Source organism: Pezoporus occidentalis, unplaced genomic scaffold, assembly GCF_034315485.1.
Source record: "Pezoporus occidentalis ecotype Australia unplaced genomic scaffold, CSIRO_AGI_Poc_V1 ctg5, whole genome shotgun sequence".
NCBI lineage: Eukaryota > Metazoa > Chordata > Aves > Psittaciformes > Psittacidae > Pezoporus > Pezoporus occidentalis.
Window position 1 is genome coordinate 16083304 of NW_026915835.1, and position 22278 is coordinate 16105581.

General features: G+C 37.0%; 1 long non-coding RNA gene across 1 annotated transcript in view; it reads right to left on the reverse strand.

Moving 5' to 3' along the window:
- Positions 1-984: 984 nt before the first annotated feature.
- The window catches only part of LOC134173181 (uncharacterized), a 134577-nt gene continuing 113283 nt past the window's right edge, over positions 985-22278 (reverse strand). Inside the window, exon 3 of the long non-coding RNA XR_009968155.1 lies at positions 985-1873. This is a non-coding gene — a long non-coding RNA (uncharacterized LOC134173181). The remainder of the gene's footprint in view (positions 1874-22278) is intronic.

A 22278-nucleotide genomic window follows, 5' to 3' on the forward strand; every position in this document is an offset into this window, starting at 1 on the left:
CCTAAACCTGTCCACCAGTTACCTTACCTCAGTAATCTGTGCCACAATACCACAACATCTCCAATCAAAATTATGACCATATTTTGTGTGTTCTTAACTATTTCTCATTTAGCTAAATTCTTAGAACACTTCCAATAACTGTATTAAAATTTACACAAAGGTTTATTCTTCTTTTTAAATAGTATTATGTATTTAAACATCTCAAAGCAAAGGCAGAAAATGGGTCACCTGGTTTGTTTGTTCTTCTCATACCCATAATTTCCACCTATCAAGGCAAATTAAGGAAAAAGAAAACTCCAACATCAAAATCATATTCCTCTGGTGGAGAACTTGGCATGAATATTATATGCTGAATTTACCCAGCACTCTCATTCTTGAGGAAGGCTATACCATCAGAACTGTGTCGTGGTTTAAACCCAGTCAGGTAACTCGTTCACTCACTCCCCCCCTTCCTTCCCTCCCCCTACTCCCGGAGGGACAGAGAGGAGAATCAAAAAGAATGTAACTCCCACGGGCTGAGATAAGAACACTTTAGTAACTAAGGTATAACACAAATCACTACTGCTACCACCAGTGATAAGAATGATAAAGGAAATAACAAGGGAAGAGAATACAACAGCACCAGCCGACTGATAACTGGCCCCCCTCAGCCCGACCAAGCACCGACCGATACCTCCTCCAACCCTGCAGTCTCCCAGCCCTTCCAGCTAACTCCAAGTTACATCCTGGGCATGACGTGCTGTGGTATGGAATACCTCTTTGGTCAGTTTGGGTCAGGTGTCCTGTCTCTGCTTCCTCCCGGCTTCCCCTCCTCCCTGGCAGAGCATGAGGCTCACAAAGTCCTTGGCCAAACCAAAACATCACTATCAGCTCTGTTCCCAGGCCGAAAGTCAAAACAGTGCACTGCACCAGCTACCAAGGAGGAGAAACATGACTGCTACTGCTGAACCCAGGACAAACTGAAAACAACATTTGAATCACGCACAACTCAAAAACCCCCAAATAGATAGTAGAAAATACATGTGTAAAAAAAATCAGATTGTATTATTTATGAGGCTTTTCTGTAATCATAATGTAGTTCATGCTAGTAGTGTTTATAATATTGCAACCAGAATTAAAAAAAATGAATATACTGATTATACTAATACAACTTTAATTAACAGCAAATTCCTAGTTCTGCATAGGTGTGTTCCCTTTTTCCCATAACAAAAGTGTTATGACTATTACTGTAACAAGATATGTGAATAATTTATTGAACATTTCAAATTACTGGAACATCAGCTTTTCTAACATAGATAAAATAATTTAGCTTTTATGTTAAACAAACCATAAATCTCCCCCATAACTTTACACGAATTAAATGCCCTTTGCTACACAAACACTCATTAAGAAGCAAAAAATACTAAACTTGTGCTTTTTCTTCGCAAGGTTAATATTACATAACTCTGTGTTAACACTGAGGAATTCCAGTGTTAAAGACCTATGGTAAATATCATCTAAAGATTCATATGAATGACTGCATAGTATTTTATTAGTCCTCAAAATGACTTATTGGTTCACATTATTAAACAGTTTGATACAAAATAACTTCTACAGAAGTAATTTTTTAATTCACATGGTGGGATTAAAATGACAAAGTGAACAGTAGCTCTTTCATCTTGAAAGGCTTGTTATGGTGGAGCATCCTATGCAATCGTTGAAATGCCTAGAGGTCAGCTAAATGAAATCCCAAAGGCAGAGGACTAGCCTAAGTAATTCATGCTTCAAATGACTCAGAAAATATATTTGTTCAGATGTCTTTAGTCTTGTCAGCCATACGTTTTGATCCAAAAGAAGCCTGGTTAATTACCAGCCAGAAAGAGGATGTTTCAACCTGCGCTGAAAGAAGTAGGCAACAGCAAATTTAAACAAAAGCAAGCAAACAAACCAAAACAAAAAAACAATAAACCCCCAAACAGTTACTTTTCATTCCACCTGAAAAAATACAATCAAACCAATGATTATTTTTGCTCTCAGGGATTTATGCAAGTGGATCTTCTGTGGAATTAAATTTATCTTGGGGTTTGTATATTTGAGCTAGAAGTTAATGCTATTTTAATCTTTCTGCTTCTGTAGAAAGCCTTGTGAATAAGATTCTTTTTACTTTCATGTTTACAATTAAATCTTGAATCAGCTGGACTTGGCTGGATGATGGAAAACCATATTAATGAAGAAATAATTTGCTGTATGAAAAAAGTATAATGTTTATTTAACTAGCTGTGCGGCTGCTTAAAAAGAGAACTGCATAATAATTGACTAGGCAAATTCATTACTCATGCTAAAATATTCCATCAGTTCTTTCTGATGAGACTCTTGTGTATGGAAATTTCTAGAAACCCCAGGTAACATAGTTGCCAGGTTAAGGCATCTTGGTCTCTCAATCATGCTGACACCCTGACCCTACCAAAATGTTCTTTAGATCTGTCTTCACATGTATATTGGGTGATATGCATGTATCCAGGTATGAACATGGTGCATACTTGGATCTTGTAATGAAGAACAATTGAGATGTTGCTAGTGGAACTCTTTGAAGACTACGACTTTGAATATGTCCTAGAGTGTGCTTGACACAAAGTGAAAGTGCAAATCCCTGCTGAGTAATTTTATAAAGTAGATTGTTATGAGTAGCAGATGGCAATAACAAGAATTCATCAATGCTTTTTATCTCTATATATGTTCATACACATACATATATGTCTTTTACTAGATCATTGTACAAGCTATTCAGTGACCTAAAACAAGGACCCATGTCTGACTAGGTTATGGTAATAGAACATTACTTACAATACAAGGAAAAAAAAACAGCATGAAGGCTGTTAAAGAAAGGTAGGAGATAGCTAATAGGACCCTTGAAACATGCAAGCTCAGTGTGACAACAGAATCCCTGAAAGTGCATGCACAGAATACTAATAGGCGCCAAGGGATGTAAACACTAATCACCAATGTTCATTACTTGTCACTAGTAAATGAAACTTTGCAAACTGAGCAAAAACAGTTTAAGAGATGAACTATGTACGCTTAGTTACCTTTTCTTCAAAGCTTATCCATCAACTGCTTTTATTTGGTTTGCAAGGTTGCATTTACTAGTGAAAAGTAATTGGCCTTTGGTGATTAGTCATACAAAAATGATCCTAAGCAGAGTTAGCACAAGAACACAGAACTTAGCATCAACATCAATCTCTTCAAGGATTAGAAGAAACCCCCACAACTAACAATATATGCCTCCCTGCAAAGGCCTCCAGACACTCAGTGGTCCTCCTTTCCCTAGAACAAGAATTCCTTAGGACCCAGTGTGAGAATGTAAGGGTAAGCATATTATCAAAGAGGAAGACACTAGGAAGTATGTGGATAACAATTTCAATTGTTATTACCATTAATACTTGCTCTGTAGTGTATTTTTTTTAATTGCTTTATTTTTCTATAATGATTGCAGTTGTAATAATTTGTTAGACAGTTATGATATCAGTTGGACTATAATACATTTTTGGCTTCACATATACTAAATGTTTCTGTAGCCCACATATATTGCATGGGATGATCTGCTCCACCCCAGTGGGGGGTGGAGCAGATCATCCCATGGGTTATTAAATCTGACTGCAACAGGAAACAAGCCAACAGAAAAAATAATTCAGAATATCTTTAATTTGCTGTAGAATAAGCAATATATGTTTTCAATGAAGGCAGTTTAATGGACCGTATATAACAGAAGGGAGGTAATGAAAAGAGGCTAGCACACAAAATCATGATGATAAATAGATGTAATGAATGCTTTTTACCCCAGCTGCCAAAGCACATTTCTGTGTCAACTGCCAAGCTCTTGGGTTTGGTTTTTTTTTTCTTGATCTTCTAAACTAAACAATTAGCACAGAAGTCAAACTCTCATCTTTTTCTGATACATATATTCTGTTTTCATAAATTTCTACTGTTTTGTAAATTCTCTGTATTGTTCCTTTGTACAATTGAAAATGAACATAGTGAGCCTGGGAATGGAAAAACAGTAGAATGAAGAAGGAATAGGTATGTGAATGGAGTGATGTAAAAGAAAGCAGGACCCCATAGGTATAGAACTTCATGAGGAAGTCTGAATTTTTGAACAGCTGAAGTGAAAGGTTGAGGAGCTGAATTTAAACAAAATTTAATGGAGAACTGAGTTTATATAACAGAAGGCCAGGCACCAGAAATATTGAAGAGCTGAAAATGATTAGTATCTAAATGAGAAAGTCAACATAGGTTTGTGATTAAATTGAAATTCACTGATGTTAAACCTCTCCTTAGAAGACTAAGTGTGAAGAGCTGTTTTCAATTAGAAATCTCTCAGAGGGAAATAAATGAACAAACAAACAAACAAACGGGTGTGGAATCCACTGTAAGGAATCAGCACTTTGCTACCTCTTTGCTATCTGTTTCACAATTATGTATATTTGGCAATTTCTGGTTCACTGCAGAAGATACATAGATGATAGGGGTTTGAGAGATGTTTGAGTATGTTTTACAACATGGAATATTTTTGAAAAAATAACAGAGGAGACAATAGTATTTCATTAATCAAGTTTTGAAGATATTGATTGCTGGAGAAATAATTACTTATATCACAATTCCAGTCAAAACACAAAGAATGATTTCACATGTCATGGTCATTATTTGGTATTTTGTAGTTGAATCCCTTTGTAACACAGATGTATCAGCCTTGGAAATGTATGTTTGTAAGTCTTTCCATTTCCCTTGTAAGATACCAGTTATCATTCCAGTCAACTATTATTCGGGGAGGGGGAGAAATCTGTGATCCAAAAGCAGAAGGTTCATACATGATCATGCATGTCTGCTCCCAGAACATGCATGTCTGCTGTGTGATGTAGCTACATGTTAAACTATTCCCACTGATCTCTTAGTGTGTTATAATTTCAAAATTTTCTCATCCTTTTTATAAATGTTATACATGTTATGTTCTTATTCTTAGAATAATTTTTTTTTTATTATAGGTATTTTACTGCAGAATCAGTTAAAGTTTGTAATGTTGCATAATGGTATTTACCAATAAGTAGGAAAATTCTTCAAGTTATCTTTGTTTAATATTTATGTTTTGAATTTTCTTCCCTTTTGTTTATATGAAAGTGTGTATCTCTCTCTTAAAGAGGGATTTCATCATTTATTTTCAGGGAGAGATTTCTGAAAGCACCTTACAAAATGTTCAGGTCTGCCTGTTAACACACAAGAACTCCACTACTGTAGACAAAAAGATGGAGTTCAGATATGCAACTTCACCTTTTCTGAGTGCTAACACCTTTGTTGTTCAGTGGTTATATCAGGAGAGCTCAATATTGTCCCTATTGAAATAATCAACAAAACTGGATTGATATATTTAATTGAATTAGCCTTTCTAATGATTAGATCTGAGCTAGTATATGTATGTATATTTTTAATTATATGTACACAAACACATTTACATCCTGGGAAGATGTTAACCAGCATTTGTTCTTATTGAACTGCAGAAGGGACGGGAGAGTTGTTTCCTGTGCAAAATGCATTGAGTCTTGCCTCAGTTTTTATAGATTCATTAATTAGACACATTTTTACAGGTATGTACATGAATATCTAAAAATGGATATTCGAATTCTTTCACTAGGTTTGCAACTCTCACTTTCAAAACTCCTTCAAGAATCTAAATAATCTTTCAGTATTCGATGCAATTTTTCTGAATAATTCTTTTAATTATTCTAAGATAATAACTTTAAAAAGAAAAGTAGCATGTTGTTTCTCACTAACTCTTAGCAACAGACAAACTGTTGTATTGGCTGTAGTCACAATATCATTTCCCTCTTCCCCATTCCTTCTTATGGTTTTATCTCTGTCTAGTCTTTGCACTACTCTCTGGGGCATTTTTCAAGTCTGTCAGTGGACATTTGATCATTCTTTTCCTTAGATTTCTGTTTTTTTCCTTTTTTATTTCCTTTCACCCATTCTTCACTAACATGGCATTTAAATTACAGTGCTCAAATTAAAGTAGAAATCTCTGGGCTTCCATGGATTTGATTCTCATCAGTGTTTGTTGGAATTGTTCTCCCATTATCATTTTGCTACCTGAATTCTTCTTTCTTTTCTAAAGAAACAGAACTGTCCCTTACTTTTTTTCTCCCAGCTACTGAGCTCTTTTAAAAGCCTCCAGTTGCTTAGGGCAATATCAAAGAAGATTGTGTGTATCCTCAGAAGCTTCCTTCACATAACAGAAGAGGATCAAAACATAAAGTTACTGACAACATATCAAAGCAATACTGCAACATGGCCTGCTGGGAAAAAGTATCCTCTACAAGATTATTAAGGATGCTTACTAAAACAAGGAGTAAGGTAATCAGATTTTTTTTTTTTTTTTTTTCTGGTGACTGAATCTTATTGCTAACATATGTCATGAACAGAACAAGTATAAAAGTAAAATATTAACAGAAACAATGTCAGGGTCATTCTAACCTAAGGTAAGCATGGCTGAAATCAACTCTTCAAAGAAAAAGGAAAAAAAAAGGAAAAGAAAAAGTAACCTAGAATCAGCTATGTATGTATATCAGTTTATTTCTTCAATAAAAAGTACATTAAAATTGTATAAATAAACAGCAACAAAATATGCCAATACCTTTGAAAATTTCTGCTGGTTTCTGTTATACAAAATGATGTCAAAGATTCTGAAAATAATTTGATTGTGCATGTGTTTTTAGTAAGAAAATTATGCTCATTAATCTGCTAGAGATACTATTAGTAATCAGCGTGGAACTTTATTTTTCTTATGATAACAGTGCAGTGGTTTTATTATTTTATTGCTTGTATATTAGATATTTTTAGAAACCTTGCTGCTGTAGTTAATAAAATGACTCTCATCAAAAAATGGGGAAGGTACATTCCTATTTTTTATTGCCTATTCCATTCCATGTTCTTAGTCAAGATGTTATGAAAAACTAGGTAAGAAAAAAAAAGAGGGAAACTAACTTGAAGAAAACAACCCTGAAATTAGATGAATTAGAAATTATTCACGCTGGTGCAATTCTGTGGCCAAGAGAAGCAAGCAGAGTGAGAAAGAAATCTGGTGAAAATTCCCAGAATACTGATGGGGGGGGGGTGTGTAAGTTTCTGGGAAAATTTGAAGCAAAAATAAATTAAGTGGCAATTTTTTATTAAATTCCTACACAAACTTCAAATGGAAAACAGTAAAGCTTTAACAGTTATGATCTCTTTAACCACCTAATCACACTCATATTTCCCCTGGTTCTGCTACATTTATCTTCTGGTTTGAGGTAAACTCATGATCTCTGCTAATGTGTCATAGACAGCATGCCTTTTAATGAGCTCAGGCATATTTATAAAGAAGACAGCAAGAATATCAATAATAAAAACCTATGATAAATAATGATTAAATAAACAGTCAATAGTAACCTAAAGAGAGAAAGTGAACATATTATCAAAAGTAAAATCAGTAATAGAGACAAAGAAGAAAATTAACTGCTTGAGATGAGATGGGTAATAAAAGGGAGAGTAACATCATGCTGTAGAAATGCTTAACAAGTCAGTGCTGTTCACTGGTTGATAGACTTCAAAGTTAACAAAAAAACTACATAAACAGAAAAAAATATTTTGCATGAGATGTTATGAAGTATTACACACTTTGTCCTAACTACCAGCTACTGCTTGTTTTTACTAAAAGGTGAAAAGGGCTGTTTTGTTCACACTCTCACTAGAACTAGCATTAGCTGTACAAAAGGTCAAAACCCAGATAATAGTTACAGGGTGTAATTTTATTTAAAACATAAGATCTGCTCTACTTTTTTCTTATTATTACAGCAACAGGCAATGATCTGTACTTCCTGCAAAGCAGAGATTTATTTTTGAAGGTGAGGAATGAATAATGCAGAACTTCTTGGTTATGACAGTCTTGTAAACAATACTGGTTTGTGTAAGCTTTCTGTTTTCTCAGTTGTAAGTGGGTAACTTCTAAGTAAGTGCTGACTCTGAGCTCAGATATGCATGTTACAAAGACAGAATCAAGCTAATCTAGAAACATGTTATATTAAAATCAGACTTTTATTAAAAATCCCTGTTTTAATCTCACAGGGTAAGACCTTTAAAAAAAAAAAGCAAATTTTGAGAGACTGCACAGCATCAAATTCAAGTGAAACCTTCACTGTCTTGTTTGCCAAGTAAAATGGAGTGGCTTTGAGATCTCAGCATTCATAGCAGAAAGGAATCTGTGACCACCTGGTTTGATGACTGTTCTTTGCCGCTTGAGGCTATTCTACAGCTAGTGATAAGATTTTTGGTAAATTACTCATCTGCAAAACTGCTTGTTATTAATATGATTACCTTTGTCCTCTGTCCTATGAGTTTTGACTTTAACAGAAAGATTTTGTCTTCTTTATATGATTTGCCAGTATTTCGTTGTGGTTTTATATTTTTGGGGGTGTGCGGGTTTTGTTTATTTTGAAACTAATTAGCTGAATTTCAATTGCTAGAAAAAACAACTCATTATGTACAGTGTCATACTGGTTGCTTAAAAAACTGTTAATTTGTTCTGCTGCATTAGGATCTGGAAAAAAAAAGATTCTATAAAATTCAAACTCATTACATGCACATTACACATTTATGAATCTGACTGTATGCTATACTCAAAGTCAGAACTTTGTGTTCTGAAATACTTTTCCTGCTTCTCATCCTCCATGTTTATCCACTTCTTCTCTTCTTCAGGCAAAACAAATTGAAAATTACCTATCACATTATATGGTTTCCTTTTTTTGTGTAATAAGGACTAAACATAATATATTTTGCTTGGAAATGTCAGTGAAGACTTTGTAGTCATGATAAATAATTGCAAAACATGTTAAGCGAAAATGCTACCCTACCCTTACAGTAAAGAGCAACAGGAAAGGTTCCGTAACCAGCTGTCTTGGGATTACACTGTTGCCAAGAACACAGATAGTATAATTCCATCAAGTTTTCCTTGGACATACAATTGACTGGTTTGGAAACATAACAAATCTTATGAGATGCAAACAGCAGTGTGCACCCGTGCATAGGAACTCCAAGGGCGGCAACTGGTCTGCATACTTCATTCAGGGCCAGGTAGGTACTCTGGAACTCTGTCTGAAACATGTTATTTGGTTATATCTTGTAATTGCTGTTCTGATGACTTGCTAGGCTGATAGTGGGTGCAGAAAGAGTTCTCAAACTTTGGCTTTAAGCAAAAGTGAAGTATTTGAGGATGTGAGGGAAAAAAAAATAACACTACCATGAACCTTCTAAGACTCCAGTTCTCCTCCCTACTACTTTCCTTCTTCCATTCCCATTTTCTGGTGTACCCATGCAATCATTTCTCTTGGTAGCCCTATAAAACTGATTTGCATGCAAATACATTTGCAGTTTTAATTTCAATAGATAATATTTTCAAAATTGTTTAATCCTATGGATTTTTCAATTAACTTCTTGAGACAGATTTTTTCAACCCAAAGATCTTCAAATAGTGACTGGAGGAGAGTTAGGTGTCTAAGCTAGGGAGCAAACAGCTAGAAGGCAAGTATATCAGCATATTGTTATTTCCTGTAAGAAATCTAATATGCTTACTGACACTTCAGAGCCAGACAAAACTTTCCCTGCATTACCTTGTAGATATAAGGATCCCTGAAATTCCAAATCTGTTACAAATCCTCTCAGCTGGATATTTTTTTATGGGTTTTATAAAATTAGTTGAATGCTCTAGTTAGTTGATTACTTGACTAAGTGATTGCATCTAACTTGATATATTGTTGCAATTTTAAATTAACATGCTATAATTTACTCTGCAGTTAGCTGAAAATCACCATCTTAATCTAACTGATGTCATATGTTAAAGTTTTTCATTGGCCCATTAGGAACAATGCAAACATCTGTCAAGAATATAAGTAAGAAATACGTTTTTGTGGATATTTGTATTAGAAGTAAAGTCAGCTATGCTTTAATGAATCAAATAAATGCAGTTAAATCTGAAAAAAAAATAAAAACCTTTGTAAAAACCTAAAGCTACAAACTTACTCAATTTTTAAGCCTTTTTCCCCACTTGTCAGTGCAGTGAACAGAGCTGCAGCTGGTAATAGGGCCCCACAGTGTTTTTGTCTGGGGGAAAGTTAGGCCTGACGGGTTCATCCATATGAACTCCACATGCCAAGGCCAGCCAGAGGCAGCGCTAGGGACAGGGATGGGCACGGGTACCACCACATCATCACTGGGGCCAGGCTGGGGTTCTACTGAGCCAAAACGGGGTCCTGGCCTTGGGCAGAGGTAGTGTCACAGGTGAGGCTTGTCAGGGAGAGTGAGGCTGAATGGTGTCCTTGGTGCCCTGAGAGTTAGGAGAGAGAATTCTTCCCTTTGGATCTTAACTTAAACATCTAAGTTATACCTACCCATGATCTTCCTCTTGCTGCTTTAACTGTTCTTGTCTCTATTATTTTGATATGCAGTAAGGAATATTAAATACTGCATATGATAGGCATTTCACATTATCAGATATATCTTCTCCACATAAACGGCGCTATTTGCAAAGTTATCTAAAATCAGCCTAGCATTATTTCATATCTGCTTTGATCAACAACTATTAACTGTTTTCTTTCTGTCATAATAGGCTCCGTTGAGTGTCATTAGGGTTTTATTTTGTCATCTAAAGTTAAATGCAGAAGTGCATGCATGCTCATTTGCTTCTCAGTGTTTTTAATGGTCCACTGCTAGAATTTAATGAAAAATACTGCTATTTTGTTGTTTTGGGGGGCCTTGTACACTTGTAATAAGGCTTCATTCAGCCTTATTATTAGCCTTGCAGATACAGAATTTTTTGTTCAGGGCTTCATCACATAAGGTATTTACTACTGTAATCCTTTGTCAATGAGACTTTTTTGTCAATCCTTGTAAAACTTCAGGCTATATAGAAAAATTTGAAATTAGACTAGCACAAGATTAAATCAGAGAAAGATTAAATCTCAGTAACATGGCTTTGTCTGATATCCGTGAATACATATCAAGTTTTGTATTAATGTAAAACCTTTTCTGAAAAAAAGTGAAAAAAAAATACATAAGAATTCAGTTTTCTGTTTCAATAAATCCATACATTTCAATATGTTCTTAACCATTCACAGAAAAAAAAAAAAAAACAGAACAAAAACCAACCAAACAAACAAATACTGTATTACAGGAATCAATGTTGAAATTTATGATTTTAATGTTTGGTTTCTTTTTTTTTTCTGGTGCCATTTTCAATCCATTTTTTTCAATTCCATGTCTTAAAATTTGTTTCACTTTTCTAAGTGTTAGCGACAGTTTAATTCTTGTTCATACAAAATAAACAGCAAGCAGTCAGCTATAGACACTGAAGTTTCAGTTGAAACAAACCTTAAAGCAATTATCTTTTTTTGTTCCTTCTTGATTGGGGGGTGAGGGCTGGGAAGAAAAAAGATAAGACATACCAAGTCCATGACTTTGTTAATTTAAAATATTTGAAAAAATATGATACAGCCTACGTAGAAAACAAGGAAAGAGGCTGGCCTTGCTTTTTCCTTACATTGTTAATCAGTAGTACCATGTTCATTATAATTACTCTTGACGTGATGAGAAAGGATATAACAAATTATTTAGCTGGTTGATTTTTAGTCAAAAGAAATATTATCACAAAGTTCTTCCCTTAATTTTTAGAAGTAGTATTTATCCTATAACAGACAGACTCCACTGCTAGAAAAGTAGTATTACAATGTATCTTTCACACATCATCCTTCACCATCTGACAGAACTGCTTTCACATCACAGATGAAATATAATTTATTTCAAAAAACCAAGAGGTAGAAAATTAATCACAAAACTAATAGTTTACTCTCTTCATGAGGGGGAAATCTTAAACTCAGCAGGCTAACTGGAACAGTTGAACAGCTGTGTTGTGTGTGATGTGCCCTTCCCTCCCCAGTGCAGTATATCTCAAACTTCTCAAAAACTTTCACCTTCTGTATGAAAGACTTAAGGACGAAAAAAATCTTTTGTTTTTCAGAAGCCTTTGTAACAGTGAAGTACAAAAAATCTTTCTAAGTGAATATGAACAATCAAGAAGGCACAAAAGATGTACTCATGAAGCTCAGGGATGAAGTAGGGAGTGACTGCCTGTTGCAAAGACAGCTGAATTTATCTCAACACAAAGGGGAATGGAAAGCGACCTTTATTTTACATAATGACGTAAAAGCTGAGTGGATGAACTGGCTGTATAAATGGCCTTTCCTGAGTTGATCAAAAAATGTGTGATTGTCATCCTGAGCTAGCTATACCAGAATGGGGGAAATGTTTATGTGGCTTACCCTAACGTAGAGTATAAAAACAGCAAAACCAAAATGAACTTTGAAAAAAGCAAAGGGCTTGAGCTGGCTTCACCCCACAGATTCTTTCCTTGTAACTGGAGAACCCAGCATGCTGAAGACAAGCATATAAAGACTAGTAAACAGGAAGCATGCAAAATCTATAGAAACAGGGCCAAGTGGCTTGGGAGAAATACAGAGACAGCCTCCATGCACACAAGAACAAGGTTAGGGAAGACAAAACCCATGTGAAGCTGAATCAAACAAGGGATGTGTAAAGCAAGAATTGATCTGGGAGGTAGACAAGCAGCAAAAAGAAGACTATGGAATATATGTCCCTGTTGCTGCATGGGACAAGGGATCTGATGACAAAGTAAATAGAAAATTCTGAGATACTCAACATCTTCTTTCCCTGTCCTTCTCTGGTAAATTTGATGTTTGCTGTACAAAAGTCTGGAACAATGAAAACAACCTTGGTATAGAAGGATCAGGCTAAGGTACATTTCAACAGACTAAATGTACACAAGTCCATGAAACCTGCTATTGACCATGCTCTGTAAGGGTATGTACAAGGTGAGACTGCTTCACCGAGTGTATCCAGTCAAGGATCTTTTCAATGCAAATGGTGTAATAAGTAAACGGGGATGCAAAAACACTCAACGACAAGTAATAATGTAGACTAGGCCTAAGACTGAAAACTTCCAGTCACTACTTGATTAACCATTAAGAAACCACCTACAAGGCTTTGGTGAGGGCTAAGGTAATTTTGTAACTGACAAGAAGGAGGGAAAAAAAAAGAGGAATATGAGGATATTTGACAGGGAAACCTGTGGGACTGTGCAAAATTTAAAAATGAATGTTTAGGGGAATGGGGCTGGGGAGAAGCAAAGTGAGGAATGGACAGAAATGGGTATAAAAGGCACCACTGTGGCCAGTCAGTACTTCTGTCCACAGAACCCATTACCCTTCCACCTGATCACTGCAGTCTTTCCTATCTTCTTATGAAATCTTTTCTTAACTATCTGTCTGTGTAGCCTCACTCTACCCAACATGTGTGTGTTTCCAGGACTAAGTGCTAGCTATTTGGGGAACCAGTGTGAGTGGATGTCAACCACCTACAGGAGTGAGACAGAGAATGTCAATGCCTGGCCATTTGTACCAGAAATTGGAGCAAGTAGATTCTCAGCATGAGTAGCTGGAGATGCCACAGCTTTCCTGAGCATGTCACAGAATCATAGAGTCATAGAATCATACAATCATAGGATCATAGAATGGTTTGGGCTGGAAAGGACATTAAAGATCATCTGGTTCCAAGCCTCTGCCATGGCTAGGGGCACTTTCCACTAGACCAGGTTGCTCAAAGCCTCACCCAAACTGGCCTTATCAGCTGAAGAGGAAGAATACTTGGCTGTCCATTCTCATGCTTTAACGGAGTTCAATATGTAGCTAGCCATGTCAGTGTCCTCATTGTGTGTGTGTGTGCGTGTGTGTGCATGTATGTATCTGGGATGCATGTTTAGTTTCACACTAGTTGAACCTGCAAATGGGAAGGCAGCAGTAGTGTTTGAGGCCTGGGTGCCCAGGTGCACTAGGCAGGGCTCCAGCTTCCTTCCTCCAGGAGGAAGTCCTGGGCCTGGAGCTGGTGGAGGTGGTGGCTGCTTCTGACATCCCTTAACAAGACAGTTGTGCTGCTGTTCAGAGGAACTTCATTGAGCTGGAGAACCAGGCCAAGAAGAATCTTATTAATTTCAACAAAAGGAAAAGTGCAAGATCTTGCACTGGGGAGGAATACCACATGCATCAACAAAGGCTGGGGGCCAACAGGCCAGAAAGCAGAACAATAGAGGAGGATTGAGGGTCCTGGCGGACAATAAACTGACAGTGAACCCTCTTCAAAGGTGCCCAACAGCTTCCTGGTTTGCATTTGGAAGAGCAAAACCACCAGGTGACAAGAGGTGATCCTTCCTCTCTACTTAGCACTGGTTATGCCACATGTGAAGTGATGTCTCCAGGTCTAGGTGCTCCAGTACAAGACAGACATGGACATACTAGAGCCAGTCCAGAGAAAAGACACAAAGATGAGTAAGGGCCTGGGCCATCTTCCAAAAAAGAGAGCTTGAGAGAGCTGGAACTAAATAGCCAGAAGCAGAGAAGACTCAGGGGGGATCTTATCAGTGTGCATAAATTCTTGAAGGGAGGATGTAAAGAACAGAGTCCAGTGACGGGACAAGAGGCAATAGGCACAAATTGACATACAGGAAATTATGTTTCAACATCAGAAAAAATATTTTTTACATTTTGATAGTGATCAAATTCTAGAACAGGCTGCCCAGAAAAGTTGTGGTAAAGTCTCTGTTCCTGGAGATATTCAAGCCTGACAGGAGACAGTCATGAGCAACCTGTTGGAGTTGACCTTGCTCTAAGCAGGAGGTTGGACTAGATGATCTTCAGAGATCTTTGCTTATCTTAACTACTCTATGACCCTGTTATTCTATGATGATAGCCTAAAACAATAGTTTTTCTCAATATTACCAACTTTTCTATAATTTTATTTTGTATTAATCAGTGAGACTGGACCTCCATAGCAGTGAAGTTATGCCAAAAAGAAATGTGTAAAACAGGACACAATACCTGCACAAGAGAAAACACTGGGTATGCCATGAGAAGAACCCTAAAAGCAATCTCAAAGTGAAAATAAGTTAGGCACTCTGAAGTATATCGTAAATTGAACTCTGCTTAAAATTTTGCCTTTTCTAATTTGAGGCAATTTCTAATGTGTGCTTGTATTGAACATTGTCATTAGCTGATGACTTCATACCTGATAAATTATTTGAGTTATTGTGCTCTATTCTACTATTAACAACTGTCAGTACCAAATTTCTTGCTATTACACTAAGTAATGTAATGCATGCAAATATACACACATATATAGAAAATTTACATGGAGACTATCAGAAACTAATTAGTGGCAAATAAGATTACTGACCATGAGAGAAGAGTTATATGCAACCTATTTGAACTGTTAAAATTATGTTATATGGAGTGGAAAAAACAATTTATTTTCATTTTCATTTATGTACAATTTCATCAGTTGAACTAAAGGAAAACAAAAGGAGAAATAGTAACAACCAAAGATCTCAAAAATTGTGTTGTCTTCCAAAATTTTCATCATTTCAAACACGTTTCAAAAATCACATTTATAATCATTCAGTCTGTCCAATATTCATGTTCATAAACCTGTGTCATCAGGACATTTTTGATTGCGTCTTCTAGGATTTTTTTTAGATAACAAGGTAAACTTACTTTCGTCATGCAAGATATAGAGAAAATCACTCTACATAGTTGGCTGGCATTTTGCTTTATTCTGGAGGTGGAGATGACAGCTTTCTTTCACTGTAGCATCAGATGATAGGACCTGGGGGTGCTGATTGACAGCTGGCTGAACATGAGCCAGAAATATGACCAGGCAGCTAAGGCGGCCAACAGCATCCTAGCCTGTATCAGAAACAGTGTGGCCAGAAGGACTCAGGAAGTAATAATCCCCCCGTACCTGACACTGGTGAGGCCACACCTTGAATACTGTGTTCAGCTCTGGGCCCCTCACTATGAGAATTACTGAGCTGCAGGAATGTGCCCAGAGAAGGGTAATAAAGCTGGTGAAGATCCTAGATCACAAGGCTTATAAGGAATGGCTGAAGGAACTGTGATTGTTTAGTCCGGAGAAGAGAAGGCTGAGGGGGTACCTTACACTTCCAGGGACTAGGCATCTACAGCTTCCCTGGGCAACCTTTTCCAGTGTCTCATCACCTTCATGGTGAAGAATTTTCTCCTAATATCTGCTCTAAATCTCCCGTTTTTCAGTTTAAAGTCATTCCCCCTTGTTCTGTCACTACAGGCTCTTGTAAAAAGTCCCTCTCCAGATTTCTTGTAGGCCCCCCTAGGTACTGGAATACTGCCATAAAGTCTTCTCTGAGACTTCTCTTCTTCAGACTGAGCAAGCCCAACTTTCCCACCCTGTCTCCACAGCAGAGGTGCTTCAGCCCTCTGATCATCTTCATAGCCCTTCTCTAGACTTGCTCTAACAGGTCCATGATCCTCTTGTGTTAGGGGCCCCTGACCTTTAATGCATTACTACAGGTGAAGTCTCATAAGAGCAGGACAGAGGGAGAAAATCATCTCCCTCAGCCTGCTGGCCATGCTCCTTTTGATGCAGCCCAGGGTACAGTTGGCTTTTGGGATACAAGTGCGCACTGCCAGCTCATATTGAGATTTTCACCAACCAATGCTCCCAAGTCCTTCTCCTTAGGCTGCTCTCAATCCATTCTCTGCCCAGCTTGTATTTCTGCTTGCAACTGCCACAATCCAGGTGATGGACATTGGATTTACAAATATTTGTGTTAAAGAACACCAACATCTTCAGGTTTTCCTCTGATTACAAATTAAGCTGGAGTTATCTAAAGGTTTGTCAGTAAGCAAGTCAGTATGTCTAGTGAAAAACTGCCACGTTTTTTAACTTCAATATGTGGTATGGATGCGCCTCAATAAATAAAGCTACTATGATTTTCTGTGCTTGGTCTCAAGATATAAATGAAGCTTGATAAGCTCCTTGACTGGAAATCAAAGTGAGCATTTAGAACAAAAAATTGACTTTCTCGTAGCTAGCTGTGAGTCTTTAATACAGACTAAGAAGACAAGCTACTTAATCAACTATACTTAGTGAAGATAATGAAAACTCAATGACCTCACTCAGGTGAATAGGCTGCAGATCTTTGATAAAAAGTGGAGATTTTATTTTGTCCTACTTACTGAAGTAGATATTTCTTTTGGTGATCAACTTATCTTGAAACAACTGCTCTCCCCCTTTGTAGCATTAGCTGAAGGTAGCAATTATCATTTAGAAATAGAACCAATAGCTGAATATCACTGCTATTCTGCTTTCATTTAAGGCCTTTATGGCTTATTCTTAGCTACCAGAGTATTATGAATGTGAGTGATGATAACATGGGACACTGCAAATGAGAGTAGCAGAGGAGTGATTAGTCTTCCACCACTTCAGCTTTGCTAGAAAAAAGTTACTTTAAAAAAAGACTTCACTTTTTTCCTCTGAAACTTTGAAATGACTTCATCTCTAAACTTTATTTTGAGGGGAAAGAGAGGGAAGGATTTTCTTGCATCATCCTTACATATCCTTAGATTTCTGGAATTTGCGAGTTTGTGTTCTTTCATTTCTTGAGAATTCCCAGAAAATTTCAGTGAACGCTAGCATAAAGTCTCTCTTTTTGACCAGATATTCCTTCCAAACTAAAAGACCATTTAATTAAAACATAATTATAGATGAATTGCTTAAGAAGTTTAAGTTCCCTGATATGGATTGTTAGAATTATGAGGGTTTATTTTTTAGAGAGAAAGAGATGTTTCTGATTCCTGACTGAAAGTCAAATGAGATAATGTGTCCCTACAGCAAAGAAGGTGAATGGTAACCTGGGCTGCATTAGCAAGAGGATTGCTAGTAGGTTGAGGGAGGTGACCTTTACCCCTTATTCAGACCTGGTGAGATCACAACTGGACTCCAGTTCTGGGCTCCTCAGTACAACAGAAATGGACATACTGGAGAGAACCTGACAAAGGACCACAAAGATGCCAAAGGGACTGCAGCAGCTCTCCTATGAGGAAAGGTTGAAACACCTGGGACCCTGCAGAAGAAAAGGCTCTTAGGGAATCTCACCAATATGACGGTATGTTATCATTGATATTCCAGCTATGTGTGCAGGAATAGAAGTTGCAAACACATAACAAAATAATTGCAAAAACATAACTAAACTGTATGTTTGAAACATACCAATAACTTGAAAAGAAATCAATCAGATTTTGAAGTCAAATTCCATTCTGAAAAATCATGTCTCATTCCATGCCTACTCTTTGGATGATGCAATTGGCTTCCACTGAGTCTATATCTGGTTGCAGTTTTGGGGTATTATTTGCTTCTTCAACCACTCTGCATACTTCATGAGTCAGGCTTTACTCTGGCTTTCACAGTCCTCTGTAACACTGCACACTCAGACTTTGGACCACTGAGTATCACTGACACACTGCTATGTCAAGCACTGTGGCATGTAACACACAGCTTTGGCATGACACTGTAAAATCACTAGCCTAATAAGCACAGGCGTGATTCTCAGAGAATTTTAAACTCTTTCAAATGAAAAACTCTCGAAGAAGACCTAAACAGAATGATATTCAGTGAGGACAATACACTCTGAAAATCTTGGCTTGGTGACCAAGAAAAGCTTCTTGATATGGTCTTCCTTAGAGATATGAGTATAGGCTCTGCTGCTGTTTCTGTACTACACTGCTTTACTTAGCCAAGAGATGTCCTACTTCTGACCAAGTAGTCCTTTTCTAAGGACATAAGCCCACTCTTTTCTTAACCATTTTTCTCTCTCCGGATTTACTTAGTATTCCCACAGCTTTGATTCATTCTTTGTCCAGTACTGTGCTCTTGTGAGCACTTTTGTAAGGCACCAGTCTGGTTTTGAGGACTTCAGAAAGTCATGGCGAACAGTGGAGGAAGGAATTTAAAGGTCAGCATTGCCTCACTTTACACCTTGGAAAATTTAGTCCTGCACTTCTACTAATGTTCAGCATATGCAATATTAAAATTTTGACCTTCCAGTGAACATCTGTAGCAAGGCTTGTTGATATTAAATAGTCGATGCAGAATTACTCTAAGGTCAACTTCTTCCCACTTATCTACTGTTCTAAGAAGTACTTGTAGCTTTGAACATTGTTGCTTAGTATTAGCCTTCTTTCTTAAATATTTTTCTTGTTATTTGTGTCATTTACGATGCCTTCTGAAAAGTAATCCTATTTTTGTAATAATGCCTCACTTTACATTTGTTTAGAAAATTCTGCAATAATAGCATCTTCTCAGAAGATTTTTCTTTTGACTTTACTGCACTTTACACAGGTAAGATGACTACTGAAATTTCAGGTCTGATCAACACTGGGACAAACTACAAAAAAAAAAAAAAAGCAAGGTAACTCTTTGGATTTTCTCAATTTAGTCTTGGTAAGAAAAAGAACAAGGCCTTTCCTCCCCAAAATAGTGTCTCTTTGAGGCATATTCACAAAATGATTTTCCTTTTTTCCTTTGTCAGAAATAAATACTTACGAATGATTGCATTACATAAAAATGTGAAATCTTACATGGTAAAACCTGTGATTCATTAAATTCTCAAGTTAAAGAGGAACATGAAGGTTTCTGTAAGCTGGTGAGGTGAATGAATCATTAAGTAAAGAATGTGTCATTTGGCCAATTTAAAAGTTACGGATGTAGTTACATAGAAAGCTCATCTGTAGATCAAAGTGTCACAATATTTATTTTAAATGGTTTTCATGGACACTTCAAAATCTGTTTGAAAAATGCTTTTACTCACAGTCATCTGAAACCTGACTAGCTTTACAATAAAACTGAAAGTACTCTATAATAATACAGGAAAGGGGGGGGGGGATGGGCGGGGGGACAGGTTTACATATGTGATGTTCAAGAGACCCTTTCTATGTTTGTCTCAAAGCAACTCAAAAGACAGAAGGCACTGACAGCTCCTTACCGCTTGAGCAAACGGCCAGGGGCAGAGCAGGGATCACCCTCCAGGAAGGCAGGAGATGGTTTCCTTTCTGTCTGCCCTGAGGCCGCGAAGATCAACTGCCCAAAAACAGCGGCACAGACACTGCAACGCCTGTCAGTGCACAGCGTTAAAACCTGGGTTCCATAAGATCCTTCTGGCACTGCCTAGAACGTTCCAAGCCAGCTCATGATATAATGCAGGCTTGGAAATGAGCCTCACCTGTGGGAAAAGACAAGGGACCCTGACCCAATAAAAAGGCAAAACCGTCTTTTAGCAGTGTGGTTTGAGATCGTTTACATTGGATTCTGGTGGGGTCGCTGGTTACAAGGACTATAACCAAAAGAATTTCCACTCGCTGACAGAAGACAGTGCTGGACCCATGGGGTGGTGATCCTATCTCTGTTTTCTTTCCTTTGTTTTCTTTCCTTTTCTACTTTGTATCTTTCATAAGAATAAGAACCTACCAAGACTTTTGTTCCTCCTGACACATCTTCAGGAAAGTTTACAAAAAAAAAAAAAAAAATCAGTCCTTGTTTTATTTTTTAACCTCTGGGGGGCCTGTCGTTTTCCTGTGAACTGTGCAGAGTATTATGAAAGATAACTTCCCTCCACACCCACCGAGCAGGATGGGACAGCATGCGATGAGAAGACTGTCACTGCAGTCAGTTACATTAAAAAATAACTAACACTGTAAGTCAATTATCTATGATTAAAAAAGCATTTTTAAAAATAAAGCTATCAAAGTGTATTTGGAGTCTACTGAAATCTGTATCAAGATTTCCTTTGACTTGCCTTTATGCTGCATCAGGAATATTCTTCCACTGTTAAATAAAGATTGGCTTTATTATCACTTTGTACAAGGGCATGTAGTTACAGAACAAGGGGGAATGGCTTTAAGCTGAAAGAGGGTAGGTTTAGATTAAACATTAGGAAACAATTCTTCACCTTGAGGGTGGTGAGGCACTGGGACAGGTTTCCCAGGGAAGCTGTGAAAGCTCCATCCCTGTCAGTGTACAAGGCTAGGCTGATGGAGCTTTTGAACAACCTGGTTTAGTGAAAGGTGTCCCTGCCCATGGCAGGGGGACTAGAACTAGATGATCTCTAAGGTCTGTTCCAACCCAAACCATTGCATGATTCTCTGATTAGTTTTGCTTGCCATTTGCTTGCCAATATATTCAAAATATATTTCCCCTAGAAACAGGGGAATATATTTTAAGTATAATCAATCTATCAGTGAACTCAAACAAATTTTTTTCTCCTTTAAGATTATGAACAGTGTTTCTGTTACATATTTCGAATTAGTGACCTCTTATTTTCACATTGCCAGAACATTTTTATTAAACAACAGTTTGATATAGGCAAAGTATTTGCTGGATAGAAACAAGACTTTGCTTACATTTGAACTGTGACATAAAGAAACATTTCCCATTCTGTAGGTTCAGGTGCTCATCTTGACTGTTTCTAAATTTCATGACTGCTATAAAGTCACATGCCGTTTCTTATTTATCTTGTTAAAATGCATCAGAAGGAAAACTAGACCAAGGAAGCAGAGAGAAAGGGTTTGCAAGATACTGTTTGACATGGATGACCATGAGACCGGGACTGTAGGTCACAGCACTGAGTGTACTTATCTAGCAGTTCAGATGTAGCCCTACTAAAACTGTGTTATCTGTTTAAAAAAAAAATTAGGCTATTAATTTTTTTTTGCACAAAGTGTAAATTAATTTTTTTTGCACAAAGTGCAATTGCAGAGTGGTTTAATCTTACCATGTTGGTCAAATGTCTTTGTTGCCTGAAGCGTAGACTTCAAAGAAGGTCTCAAAGAAAAAAGTAATCATCTCCCAGGTAAGTAGTTTTTTGTCTATTAGGAAAGAAATGTACTGCAACATTATAAATAAAAAAAAGATGCAATAAATTATAGAGAATAAATTCTGAAGAAGTTGCATAGCTACTTAATTTGTTTGTAATGTTAGAAATGCTGTTTCAAAGCAAGCTGTATCCATTTGATTTGTCATCTGAATTGTTCCACAGTAGTGTATGCATCTATGTAGCAGCTTTGTCTCCTTATTAATTTGTTAGTACTGACTTCTAATAGTATGTAGTCAGAATATTGAGAAGATATACAATTCAGAAATGATAAGCTAATAAAGGCTTATTTAAGGTATATTAAGCCTCTCAAGTTTATACCTCAGATGCTGAATGTTCTACCATGAGAATAAAAGGGAATTCTACCTCTCACCCTTCCTCTCACCATCCCACTCCACTTTAATTATTCTGAT